Raw genomic sequence first — 13,820 nt, 5'->3', positions numbered from 1 at the left:
GTAAACACTTCCAAGCAAAGATCCTAAATCTTCTACACTTTGCTGCATATTTGGAAGACATACATATGTCCCCCATTGTTTCTTTGTGAATTGCTTATTCAATCTCTTTTCCCAATCCTTTCTAACCTACTCTGACTGATTCTTATAGTTATCATGCAATATTTTATATGGTCTACTAATTATTCCTTTTTAACAACAGCTTCTGTTCTAGATTCTTCTAAAATCTCTACCAGTACTGGTCTTTTACTTAGGATCCCCTGTTTCTTTCTCTTTGCCTATACAGTGATATCAGTCCTTGATAGGGAAGGCAATCTGTATACTGCTGTCCAAATAAATTCTTGGCCTCTACCCATTCTATTACCTTTCCCTCTCTAATTATTTCCTCCCAATACCTTGGTTCTTTTACCAGTTTTCTTCCATAAATTCCAGCCTCCTCTTGCCTATTATCTGTATCCCTAATTGCAGTCATCCCTATCAGAAGAATCTCCTTTCTCCATTCTCGTGTTGACTTAGTTCTTAGAATACTTTCTGCTACTTTATAAATATAATATTCTGCATAGCTATTGCTATTCTCCTTATGGATCTGCATCCAACATTCCAGAATCTCCTTGTTTCTTGAGCTTCCTCTATTTCACCATCATCCCTTTCCACTTTGAATTATAGGGTTCTGCTTTGCTATGTATAGGAGCCTTAACTGTGTAACTCTGAAACACCCCTTCAAACCTGATAATACCAAACAGCCTTGTTCAATTGGAAGAATCAGCCTATTACACTCGACTCTTGCCATCTTTCCCTCCCAGATAAAATCCTTCTGCTCTTTATTAATTGCTGTCCACAATTTCTCCTCTGGTTGATAAAAATATGTCTGACCTGTGTATAAAACTAAAGGGAATAAAAACATTTTAACTGCTTATATCTTGCTATCCATATAACAGAGCTTCCAGTTTCTCATTTTTCGTATTATCTTTTGTTTAGTCTCTTCCCACACATCCTTAGCTGCCACACCAGAATCCTTTTTAATCCATACTCATAAGTACTACATTTTATCATGTACTCATAAATATGGATATTGCTGAAACAATTCTTGTGTGGGTATATAATTTACAGGTGTTGCCTTTGTTTTAGCTTTGTTAATTTTGTATCCCGAAAAGATCTGAAACTGCCTCAAAATGCTCCAGAACACTGAAATGTCTTTTTCTTGTTTTATCGGGTATAAAATAATATCATCTGCAAATAAAGCCAGGTTTTCTTGACTACCATACCAATTATATCTTTAAATTTCTGAGTCTCTTATTTTCTTTGCCAGTGGTTCTAAATGTAGTGCAAATAACAAAGGAGAAAGAGGACACCCCTGTCTGGTTCCTCTGCTCAAACAGAAATTATCAAAGGAAAACCCACACACTTTAATTTTCACCTCTAATTCCTCATATATCCTCCTAATCAACCTTAGAATTTTATCAGGGAATGCCAATACTTCCATTTCCCTGCTCATAAACTTCCAGCTTACTCTGTCAAGTGTTTTCTCTGCATCAAAACCCACCAACAGCAGTGGCATTTTCTTAAGTTCAGCTTCTTTCTAGATCATCAATGGTCTGTTAATGTTGTCAAATGTTTGCCTCCCCTCCACATAACCACATTGATACATGTCCATCAATTTTGGCATTACCTTTGCCATTCTTTTAGCCATTATAGACATAAACACTTTATAATCATGGTTTGGATTGAAATGGGCTTGCATGAATGAGTCTTTACAGTCTTTAGGTATTATAGTCACCACCACTTTCTTAAGGAAGTTGGTGTTTCTTCTCTTAAAATACTATTAAACACAACCTTCCAGATATTTATTACTAGTTTCCAAAATTCCAAAGGAGTGCCATCTATTCATGGGGATTTTGCCATTGATTAGCTATACACTGATTTGCTATACATCACCATGTTTATCTTATCTCCTCCTATCTTAATTATTGGTAATTGAGCCTCATCTACTTCTAACCTTGACATACTTAATTCTTGCATAAGCATCCCATTTGTACCTTTTCTTGATCTCCATGTTTCTTTGCTTTACAAGGACTTTCATAAAATTTCTGAAATACTTCTTCTCCTTCTACAGGATCTCTTGGTACTTTCCTTATTATAGGCTCCCTAAACTTGGCGACAAACCTTTCTACTTTCTGTTGCCTGAGTCGTTGCACTAATTTATTTTTTTTTTTGTGCTCTGGCATTATTATCAAGAATCAGTTGTTTAGCAGCATTTTTTTCTAAATTTATGCATATTATCGGGGTAATCCTTTATATTCTGCTTAGCACTCTGCAATTGCTCCTTTTCTTGTTCTGTGAGATTCCCCCTATTCTGCAATACTTTAACATTTATTAGTCCTCTAAATAATACTTGTCTTAATCATATCTCTCTTTCTTCTATTTCCACCCTATTTTTAAAGTCCACTTTAATTTTATCCCACTCCCTAGCTATATTTTCTGAAGACATTTCTGTTTTCTCTAATAACTCTCAAATAATTTCCATTACCTGTTCCTTAAATTCCACATTTTTCAACAGACAGGTGAGAAAGTGCCAGTATCTCATTTTTATTTCATTACCTTGTATTTTTATTATTGGCACATGATCTGAAATAGTTATTGGATGCATATCAAAGCTTTCAATTAAGTGCACACATTCCTGTGAAATGTAATTCTGTCTAGCCTAGCCCAGTTTTTGTATCTTGGGAATAATATGTAAATTTACTCCGAACTCCTACTACTGAATTCACATCTTGCATGCCAAATATTTTCATAAATTTCTTCAAATATCTACCTTCCTTTGTTATATGTTCCTTCTAGACCCTGTAGACACATCTTCCCTGCTGAAAATCAAATTCTGGTCCCCACCTATAAGTAATATTCCCTGCTGAAAACTGATTACTTCTCCCAGAATTTTCATAAGCTCTATTATAGCAGTTTTAGGTGGAATATAAATCCATGCCAGTGTAATCCTCCTCCCTTGCCAGTAGCCCCTCAGTACTACAAATCCACCATTATTATCTTTTTGTCCTCTTCTATCACTATTTGAGCTCCTCTTGCAATTAATGTAAGTACTCTTCTTTTTCTTCATCCCAGGTATTAAGCCGAGTAACCATCCTAAAAACTTTTTTATCAAATTCACATGTTCAGTTCCTTCCAAATGTTTTCTTTAGAATAGCTATTTGCACTCTACATTTTTAACATAGTTCACTACTGTTTATTCTTTTTGTATGTGAGACCATTAACATTTAAAGATAATACTGAAAGTCTCATTATGTTAAAAAGTTATTACTCCCGCATTTTATTTGTAACAGTTTTTTTAAGTATCTAGTTCTAGCATTTGTATTACATGCACACACTAATGTTTGGCAGGTTGACCTTTTATACAGTTGTTTCTTATCATATCCATTTGAGCCCATGTTACATCTTACAAAACTTTTTGTTTTATCGAAAGCCCTCGAAAATACATGGCCAATACACCCCCAAAACCTATTAACTTAATAATAACACACAAAAATATGTACCTCTTCAAATATTGAAGTTTTACCTTCCCAAAAGGAACAATTGTTCCAAACTGACAGCCACACTCATAGACTCTGTTCACCTAAAAGTAAGGCTATCTATGCTAAGACACATGGTACAGCCTATGCTTCTACTAAGTGCTGTCTGGTTTTGTGTTATCTTTATTGCTCTCCCTGAATGAGAAAACACTTGAATGCTTTCAGAAAACATTATCATCTACCCATTGAAAGAAAGCCATTAAAAGAAAGAAAGAAAGAAGTATTCTGTTTTTATTGCTGTTTATCAGATTGTCTCCATGGAGACATGAGAACCAGATACAGGGTTACTTTTACAAGTATTTATTTATTTGCTATGGAGAGCTTTATTATATCCAATGTTCTTTTTTATGTATTTGCTTTCTCTTAAAACTTGTTACTAGGTAAAGCCAAGATCCGTAATACAACCATTCCCCTATGCAAGAATGAGAAAAAGCACATCATTTTTTTCTTTTGTCATACTGTTTTAACATACTCTTCTTCTTTTATTTTTACATTGCAGTACTTGCATTTCTTAAATCTGAACAAGGAGAAAGAGAAAAGTTAAAAAGGGACACCTGTTTACTTTAACATCCCCACCACACTTGAAAATAACTGAGAAAACTTTAAAACATGCAGATTATCATGCACTATGAAAAATATTACTGTAACAAAAGTTTGTTTTACTTACAGTTAACTTGGCCCTTCCTTTTCCTATCTCCTAAGTGTTATTCCAAATATTAATGACATGAAGTAGGGCATATGTTTTAGAGTCCCCTCCAAGTTTAACAAAGTCAAAAAAGTCCAATATTTCCAGGTTTTCTTGTTCTGTCATTCTTCACAAATATAATTAATGCTTTATAATCCCACATTTATTTGTCAGTTTCTAAGCTGCTGATTTTATTCCTGTTTATCCCCATTTCTCAAATCCAGTATCTGCTTCCTTTCTAACTTGCTCTCTGCTCTTCTAGTCAACTCTTTTGCTTTTTTCTGTCTCTCAAGCATTTTCTGTTAAAACACAGGAAAAGGTTTCAGTGACACAGTCTTTTTGTGGTCTTACTTACCAAAAGAACAAGAAGCAGAATCTCCTTTGATTTCTCAACTCATGTTTTGTTGTACAAACTATTATATTTCCTCCTTAGCATGTTCTGCATCAAAAATGATTTGCCACTGCAGGAAAGAATATTCTGAAGATAGCTGGATATAGCAGTTTGAATATAATGCCTTCTTCTCAACATTCCCTGATTAGTGGAATAAATTTACTCCTCTTCTGTATACTGCACAGTGAGTAATCATTTCCACAAACACTCTAATCTTTCCCACTTTTCTTACTTTGCCCTTCTCCCACAGTTTTGTCAGAATCAACTTCTTCTGCTGATAGGATTACATCTTTACTATTAAAGGTCTATGTTGTTTTCTCATGGCCAGGTTTGGAACATACACAAGATGTGCCCTTTCAATTAACAACTGCTATTGTGGAATACCAGTCCAGTTGCTTATTTGTGCTTTCATAAAAATAATGCAGTCTGCTCCTTCCAGCTTCTCTGTTACAGTAAAAAAAATATCAGATTTTCCCTGTGTGCTCTGTCCTCTATGTCTATTATTTTTGGAAACATCTTTTCTTGAGCAGCCTCATATGCAGCCAGACTTTTCTTCATTTTGACCTCCATTTTGTTTAGATTTATCACCTCATCTGAATATCTGTTTAAAGCTTCTTCTATTTTATTCATCCTTTTGTTATTTGAGTTGATATACTCTATCAGTGTTTCATTTATTTTAATCAGCTCTGAGTACAGTTGACTTATTTTTCCTCTAGGTTACTGGAGGTCATGTCTTGCATCAGAGCTGGAGCTTAAGCTGCTTTTTGCTGAACAGCTGCAGAATTCTTACCAGTCAGTGTTTTTCCTTACCTTTTGTGGTTGATTTTCTTTCATGTTCTCTGAATTTCTTTTTTGCTACCATCCAGGCAGTGAACCTACTAGTCAGTTACTGAAATTTAACCAAAAAAATGATTTAATTGGCTCTCTCTTCTGAGTTTCTGTTTTCATACTGGGAGAGTTGAAATTAAGTAGTTACTCAATGTGCAGCCATCTTGGATGTCTATAGAGCAGTTATGTTGACTTAAATGTTTATACACATAGTTTTGCAGCTAACCTTTATCAAGGATAATGGATTGAAAGAACAAGGTAACTGAAAATTATGCAATAAGGTATGTATACTTTTCTTCTATGGTCTATTACCTGAATATTGGTAAATGGAATTGCTGCATATTGGTATTCCAATTCTGTTGTTAATGTCTTGCAGTATCCTACTACTATATTTTTGTTGTTGTTTTTTTTTTTGGTTTAAGTATTAAAAGTTAGGAACTTTGTCTCCATTATATCCCCAGACCTACTCTATAATTATGTTACACTGAGTGACTCTATGACACTCAACAAATTGCAAAACATGAATAAACAAATAAGCAAGAAAACAAATAAACAGGCATACAAGCAAATAATCAAATACATAAACGATTAAGCTGTTTTTCTAAATGACTAACTGAAAGAAGCTAATATTTTCTTCATTACTATCTTCCAGATAACACTGGGATTGCTCCTTTGCTGCATATTTGGGCTCATATACTTTAATTTCAGCTTTGATTACATAGTTAAATTCTGCTTTGGTGACTACAGTTATATTTCAGTACATTAATCATAGTGAAGGAATTCAGTTTGAAAGGTTAATCTTTTATAAAACAGATAAGTGTGGATCATTATAAAGATGTAAAATATAAGGCAACGATATATAGTATGCTTGACAGTGAATTTTGAAGTTCCTTTGAAAAGCATGTGATGTCTGAGAATCATTGTCTGTCAACTGATGCAGAGAATTAGAGATGTTAATGAGTTGTTTCCTGAGGTCCAGTAATCCAGGTTTGATTCCCTTAACTTCTATTGCCAAATTGTATGACTCTGAGTATGTCACCTAACCAGAAAGCATTCTTGGGCAGAGCCTGAAAGGGGTCCTTGGAGATCAGTGCTCTACCCCAGTAAACAAATACAAGTAAAAATAAAAAATAAATTGTGGGTGATAGATTGATGCTAACTTTGATGTTTGAATAAGTCTATATACATGGAAATATACCCATGCCATTGTTGTCTGACTCTTGACAGTGAGAACTATATACTGTAGTCCAGTACCGTTCACATCTCATGCTTATCCCAGATGATCTACGGAATCACAAAATAAGTGCTTCTTCTTAATATTTAAGACATACAAAGAATCTTGTCATTCACTGATGTTTTGCCAGCCTGCTATTCAACAGCCAGCATTATTTATTCATTTTTAATTTAGCCTTCATTGACCAGGTTAATCCCACTAGGCTAGTAGGTGCTTTTCAAGGTAGACCCAAGGTGATATTTATGGTACTAGGGAAAGTTGGCCAGGGCATTAGGAAACTCCCTATTCTTTTTGACAGGTACCATTGGATCTTTTTACATCCAAATGAGCTGCCAGCAACTGAAGCATATGGAACTTCAGTTTAACATCTCATCCAAAGGATGATACACTCAGGAGTGCAGCTTCCCCTTTATGCTACACTGTAGAGTTGGCAATCCATTTACCTGGTGTGGAAATAGAACCCACAGCCTTATGGCTCAAAGGCAATTGGGCTACCTGTTGTGCTACTGACCAGTTAAGTAATCTAGTTCAAGGATTCTTTTTTCAGCCACGACCTGGATCATGATGCTTACTGTATGTATGTATGTGAAAATGCACAAGAGGTTAGTTAAAAGCTTTAGGAAAGAAAGCGCATGCTCAAATTAAATCACACAAACTTACAAGTGTAAAATGAATGTTCTAATAATTTCACAACAGTTAGGCAGCTGTAACTATGAGTGATATGTTGAGTAAATAATTAAAATGGAAATTTATTTATATGTGAGTGCTAGAAAAATAAGTTGTTGAAAGCAAGAGTGGGGGATGGAGGAATGCATAATAAAATTTGGGTCTATATCAGGACATCAAACATTGAAAAGAGTGAATGCTCTTACATCGACCCCTGATAGCCAATAGCACAGAATGTCAAACACCCAGAACAGCAATTTTTTCCCAGGGAAAAAAAATCACTGGGTTGCCATTTCCTCCACTGTGATGTGATCTCTTGGTATATTTAAGTAGGGGGCACAGCCTCTCACATCGGGGGATATGAGGGGGGGGGGTGAAGCCTGTTTTTTTTTTTGGAGCAGTGATTTTTTTTCCCTGGGAAAAAAATCACTGTTCCATATGTTTGACATTGTGTGGTTTTGGTTATTAGGATTCAGTGTAAGAGCGTTCGCTCTTTTCAACATTTGACTATCTAATATAGACCAATAACATTTTTATTTATGAACTAAGTTAGACAAATGAGAGCAGTGAAAGTACATGAACGCATAACACCTCAGTCCACATGCAGGAGCAAATTCCTCCCCTCCCTATAGGAAGTTCAACAGGACACACCACCTCAATCCATTGGTGGGAATACACTCCTCCCACACACAATACATCAGTTTACCAGGCAAAGAGGGGAAAGGAGACTTTGCAACCCATGTTAACATACTTCACTTTAGTCCAGATGCAAGACCACATTCTTTCCTCCCAGAGAAGGAATGCATCAAAGCACACTACCTCACTCCATGCACAGGGATACATTTATTCCCCCAGTCACATTACCAAGCAACCAGACAAAGAAAAGAAAGGAGGGCAAGAGTATATCCACATGGTGTTTTTTAAACCAGAATTCAGATAGGCTACTGAAACATCTACAGCTTTGGAGGCAGTGGCCATGGTCCAAGTGCAGGACCACTGCACTAAAGAGGTTTATGCATTTATTTTTATTTACATTTTGTTTACCAGGCTAGGGCACTAACCAATTGCAGGCTCAGCCTGGGTTAAATGCAATGCATACAGCATACAGTTAAGACAGCAATCACTAGCAATTCAACTACATACAGTGTGTATAACAACAAACAATTCAAAACAAGAACAACATATCGTTTAAGACAACAATAATGGGGAAGAAATACGGTGAAAAGAATTTTGAGTATGTCAATAAGAGAACTGGTGTGGATGCTGCACAAAGGCATGTATTGTTGATTATACGTCCATATTTACACAAGAAATGATTATGCATTATAGTGTTAGTCCCAGTGGAAAAGATGCAGAGGACTAGACTGGAGTAATTTGTTGGTGTACATGATGTATTCTGCCATTTGCATTTATGCTGTTTCAAAAAAAAGTGTTTGAACTGAAGGCAAACCTCAGAGCAGCTGGTTGTATCAGTGAAATGGGGTGGATGTGATGGATATAGTTTAGGAGTTTTGCACAGAGAAGCTGTGATCATACCTGTGTGGTCTGTTATCAGCGGACTCTGTTGTTTTTCCTACTCTGGATTGGTTCCTAAGATTGCAGGCTGGTGTGGAGTTGATGAGTCATGCAGCAAGTAGAGAAGAAGTATCTCGTAATAACTTAAAAAGGAGTCCAAGAAGAACTGGTAGCCACCTTGCTTTTGAGAGTGTGAGGGAGTTCATAGCAAGGAGAGTTAGCAATAAAGTGGCATATTTTATTGGATAATGTCTGTAGTGTTGTGTGTTTTACTAGTGGTAGAGGCAAATAAAGTCAAACTGTACTCAAGGTGGGCAAGTTGATTGCCTTTATCCATTGCAGCCTTAGCTGGAGGAGAAATGAAATGAGAGTGTTTTGGTGCCCAGAATAGTAGGTAGTTGACTTTTAATACAATTTTTTTTATTTGTTCCTGAAAGTTAACTGTTTGGTCAAGTCACATGCACAGGTACTGAAGGGATGTGGTAGTTTCAATAGGGTTATTGTATTCAGCTTTAATCTGTAGTGTGTTGGTGATTCTTGCAAATCTTTTATTTGTTCCAAATAGCATAGACTAGGTTTTCTTTGGGTTGAGTAGCAGTGTTTTGATGATAAGCTGTTTTCTAAGTTATAGGAAGCCAGTTTGGAGTTGACCTTGGATGTCATGGAGATCTGTAAATGACCATGTCATTACCATAAAGCAGGAGTTGCAAATGGGTACGGTCAAGTAGCAGTTTGCTTATAGAAAGTTGAGAAAAGTAGTGGTGCTAGAATGGATCCCTGTGGGACACCAAAGTGAGTGTTGGCGGTCTGACAGAGGGAAGTATCAAACTGTATTGCGTAGGGTGTGTTACTTAGGATGTCTTTAAACCATTCAGTTGATTGTGGGGGTTATGCCAATGTCTATAAAGTGGGTTATCAGAATGGGGTGATCAACAATATCAAACGTTTGTGTTAGGTCAATGAACTTAGCACCTGTACAGTTGCCTCTATCCATTTTTGTTCAGATATCATTAGTAAGGAGTGCTGCCATAGTGTATTCTGACCAAAAGCAATGATGCTTACTGGAGAACAATTGACATTTCTGGAAGTATGTGGTTAGCTGGTTGCAAATAAGTTTTTCAAATATCTTCCTAATGTGGGGAGTATTGAAACTGGTTGGTGGAGGTTGGCTTTGGTTCCTTTGGCAATGGTATGACAATGGTTGATTTCTAAATTGTAGGCTTGGTATTTGTTCGGAGGCATAAGGTTATATTCACTCCAACTAGGACTTGATTTTGCATGTTTCAGGAACTTAGTACTAGGCCAATCAGAATTGATCCGGATGGTGTAAGTTCAAGTCTTACTTGAAACATGTGCTTCTTTAATGCTGTGATCCTGAACTTGGACGAGGGTTTTTTTTCCAGCATTTGTAAATGGTATATCAGTTTGTTTGAGCCCTAATTTAAAAAGGAGCATGTGGACACTCCTTTCCCCCTTTGTCTGGTCACTTACTAATTCTAAACTGTTACATGTAAGCTGGATAATGGGGAGCACAATGATGCCATGGGTAGCATTGTCACCTCACAGCAAGAGGTTCTCCACTTCTGTAGTCAGCTGGGCTGCTTTCTGTGCAAAGTTTCATGTCTTCCATGTATTTGCATGTTTTGTCTCTGGGTGTTTTGGTTTCTACCGCATTCCATAGATATGTAGTAGGTAGATTGGTAACTTCTAAATCATCCGTAGGTATATGTGTGATACAGAATAAAGGCCTGGTAATTTATTTCCATCTTCTCTCTTACCTAGTAAATGCAGTAGATAGTGATGGAAGCTCACAGGGTCACTATAGGAGTCAGCTGTAATGATATGCATAGGTGGATGGAAGTTTGATAATTCATTTACTGAAAAACACACCTAGAGGTAATCCCTTAGAGAAATGGTGTTGTCAAATTGACTGTTAACATTTATACTTTCAAGGGACTCTTACTAATCTAACATACCTAACCATCACTATCACTGTTTTAAAATATCATATGCATTCCCATAGAGCAGATATTTATGCAAAGGAGAAAGCCAAGTTAACTAACATACAGAAGACAGTTTCAAAGATATTCGAAGAAAAATACAGGCAAAGGCATCCAGATATGGAAAATTTCACAATAAAAAGACTAAAAGCACAAAGATTTAATGTAGAAAAGATGATTAGTAAAGTAGAAGTTAAAGAAATAGAAGTTGAAGTTATAGAGTGCCTGCAAAGTGAAGGATTTAATGTAGAAGGCCTATAACAGACTACATCACAGCATGATGGAGTGAGTCCCCAGAATAAGGAAAAGCAAGAAGATCAGGAGACATGTGAAGAAGAAATATGGACAGGGAAAGGAAAAGAGATTTAATATGGTGTAATATTTATGCAAAGGAGAAAGCAAAACTAACTAATACAAAAAGAGCAGCACCAAAGATATTTGAAGAAAAATATAGGCAAAGGAATTCAGATATGGAAAACTTTACAATACAAAAAATAAGAAGACTAAGAGGAAAAAGTAGAGAAAGAGATTAGTAATGGAGAAGTTAAAGAAACAGAAATTGAGGTAATGGAACAGCTGCAAAGAGAAGGATTCAATGTAGAAAAAGAAATGCAGAAAGCACCACAACAGGATAGAGCAATGGATATCCAAATTAAGGGGAAACAATTGGAACAGGAAGCAACAGGTCAGGTGCCATATCAAGATATTTTGGAGCCTTCCACAGGAAACCAGTATAAAAGTTCACTTGAAGCTAGACAGGAAGGAAAGGAACAGGAAACTGTGGAAACTCTGATGCAGTCAATGTTGAGGAGTGATAGGCCAGTGAGTTCCCATATGACAGAACAACAGATGACACAGGATGAAATTGAAGAGAATGTGCCACAAGAAGATGTTACAGAACTTTCTATAGAATCCCCACAGGAAATGGAAAACAAGGGATGTGCCCTCAGTATGGAAGAAAAGGAGTTAAGAGAAGAGTTGCTTGATTTAATAGACAAAGACAGATATATCAAGATCAATGAAAGAAATAGACTGCAGAAGGTTAATAAAAACCCCAAAAGTCAGAAGCTTGATAAAACAAATGAACACAGTAATTAGGACTGTCCATAGAGATCCATGCGATATAACAGAAGTAAACAGAATATATTACTGTGCTGCTAAATTAATAACTGATAAAATTCTACCACAGGAACATAGGGTCGCAAGGGAAAGGGGGGGGGGATGAAAGTGAATACCATCATGGAAATATCGAATTGAGAAAACTATAAAGCAGCTAAGACAAGAAGTGTCATTGTTAGAAGATTATAGAAGAGAGAACAGATCAACAAAAATATTAAGAAAGACAGATGTGCTAAAAGCAATGTGCAGTATTAGAACAGACCAGGATCTATTATGCACTATTGGAAATAACAAACTAAAAACTTCAAAACAGGCGGAAAGACTCAGAAGATACGAAGATAAATCTAAGGGAAAAGCACAAAATAAGCAATTTACTGATGACCCAAAAAAGTTTTATAAAGACTACTGAAAAAAGAGGAAGTAGATACATTTTGGAGAAGCATCTATAAAGATCCTGTGGAACATAACAAAGATGTTAAATGGATAGAAGAAGTAAAAAAAAATAAGTTTAAAGGTACATGATATGAAATGGGATGAAATAACAGCCAGAGAGATTGAAACAAAGTTGAGAAAAGCCTCTAATTGGAAAACCCCAGGCCCTGATGCAGTACCTAACTTTTGGCTTAAAGTATTAACTTCTTTACATGAGGATCTAGCCATGAGTAAGAACTATTTATATGCACACCCCGAACAGACACTGTACTGGTTAACAACAGGAAAAACAATGCTCTTACTTAAGAGTGAACCTGCAAGCTATCCTAAAAATTATAGACCAATAACTTGTCTTCCAGCGACGTATAAACTATAAACAGGGATTGACGCCGACAGAGTTTATAGTCAATTAGAAGAAAACTCAATTATGGTAGTAGAACAAAAGAGCAATAAAAGAAAGTCATATGGAACAAAGGATCATTTGTTGTTAAATAAAGTTATAGTGGAGAACTGTAAGAAAGGGAAGAATCTAAGTATGGCATGGATTGACTATAAAAAAGCATTTGATAGTATCCCACATTCATGGATAAAAGAGTGCTTAAAAATGTATAAGGTACATCCTGCACTGATTAATCACATTACAGTAACCATGAAACAGTGGCAGACCACTTTATAATTAAGCCATGATAAAGGACAGATTATTATCCCAGGGATAACAATCCAAATATCCCATCTAAAGTACTCCTTACTAAGCTTTATTTGCATTTGGTCATGTCATTGCTGGTCCTCCATCAGTTCCCTAGTATTTGTAAACCCCCTCTTGCTCAAGTTCTTTTATATCACATTATTGCCCTAAACTGATGTTTTCCTGGTACTGCAATTTTCCTTTTTTAAAGGTTGCTTTTGCACATTTGTCAAGACCAAATGACATTCCAATATCATCTGAAAAATTTTTTGACAACCTGTAGCCGTGCTTTCAATTCCTTTTGAATTTACATCAAGAAATGAAAGGTTAATATTGGCAGCCCAAGATAGTGGGCTATGTACACGTTGGTTTACTAAGTCTATTGAACATGTGGGAGAAACAGATATATGTAGGTTTTGTGGAACCGAATTGGAAACAGTCACACACCTTATTGTTGGTTACGACTCTCTTATGGTAGAGGGACTGTATACTGAAAGGCATAATAATATGGCACGATTGTTACACTGGAGATTGTGCAAACATTATGGTATCAAAGTGGCTGAAAAGCACTGGAAACATGAGCCACAGAGAATCATAGAAAATGATGAAGTTTACATCACATGGGATCACCCAATACCAACAGTCCAAAAGATAGATGCTAGAAAACCAGATATAGTGGTCCAAGAAAAG

Source organism: Protopterus annectens, chromosome 7.part0, assembly GCF_019279795.1.
Source record: "Protopterus annectens isolate FY-2018-M chromosome 7.part0, PAN1.0, whole genome shotgun sequence".
Lineage (NCBI taxonomy): Eukaryota > Metazoa > Chordata > Ceratodontiformes > Protopteridae > Protopterus > Protopterus annectens.
This window is presented reverse-complemented; position numbering follows the sequence as displayed.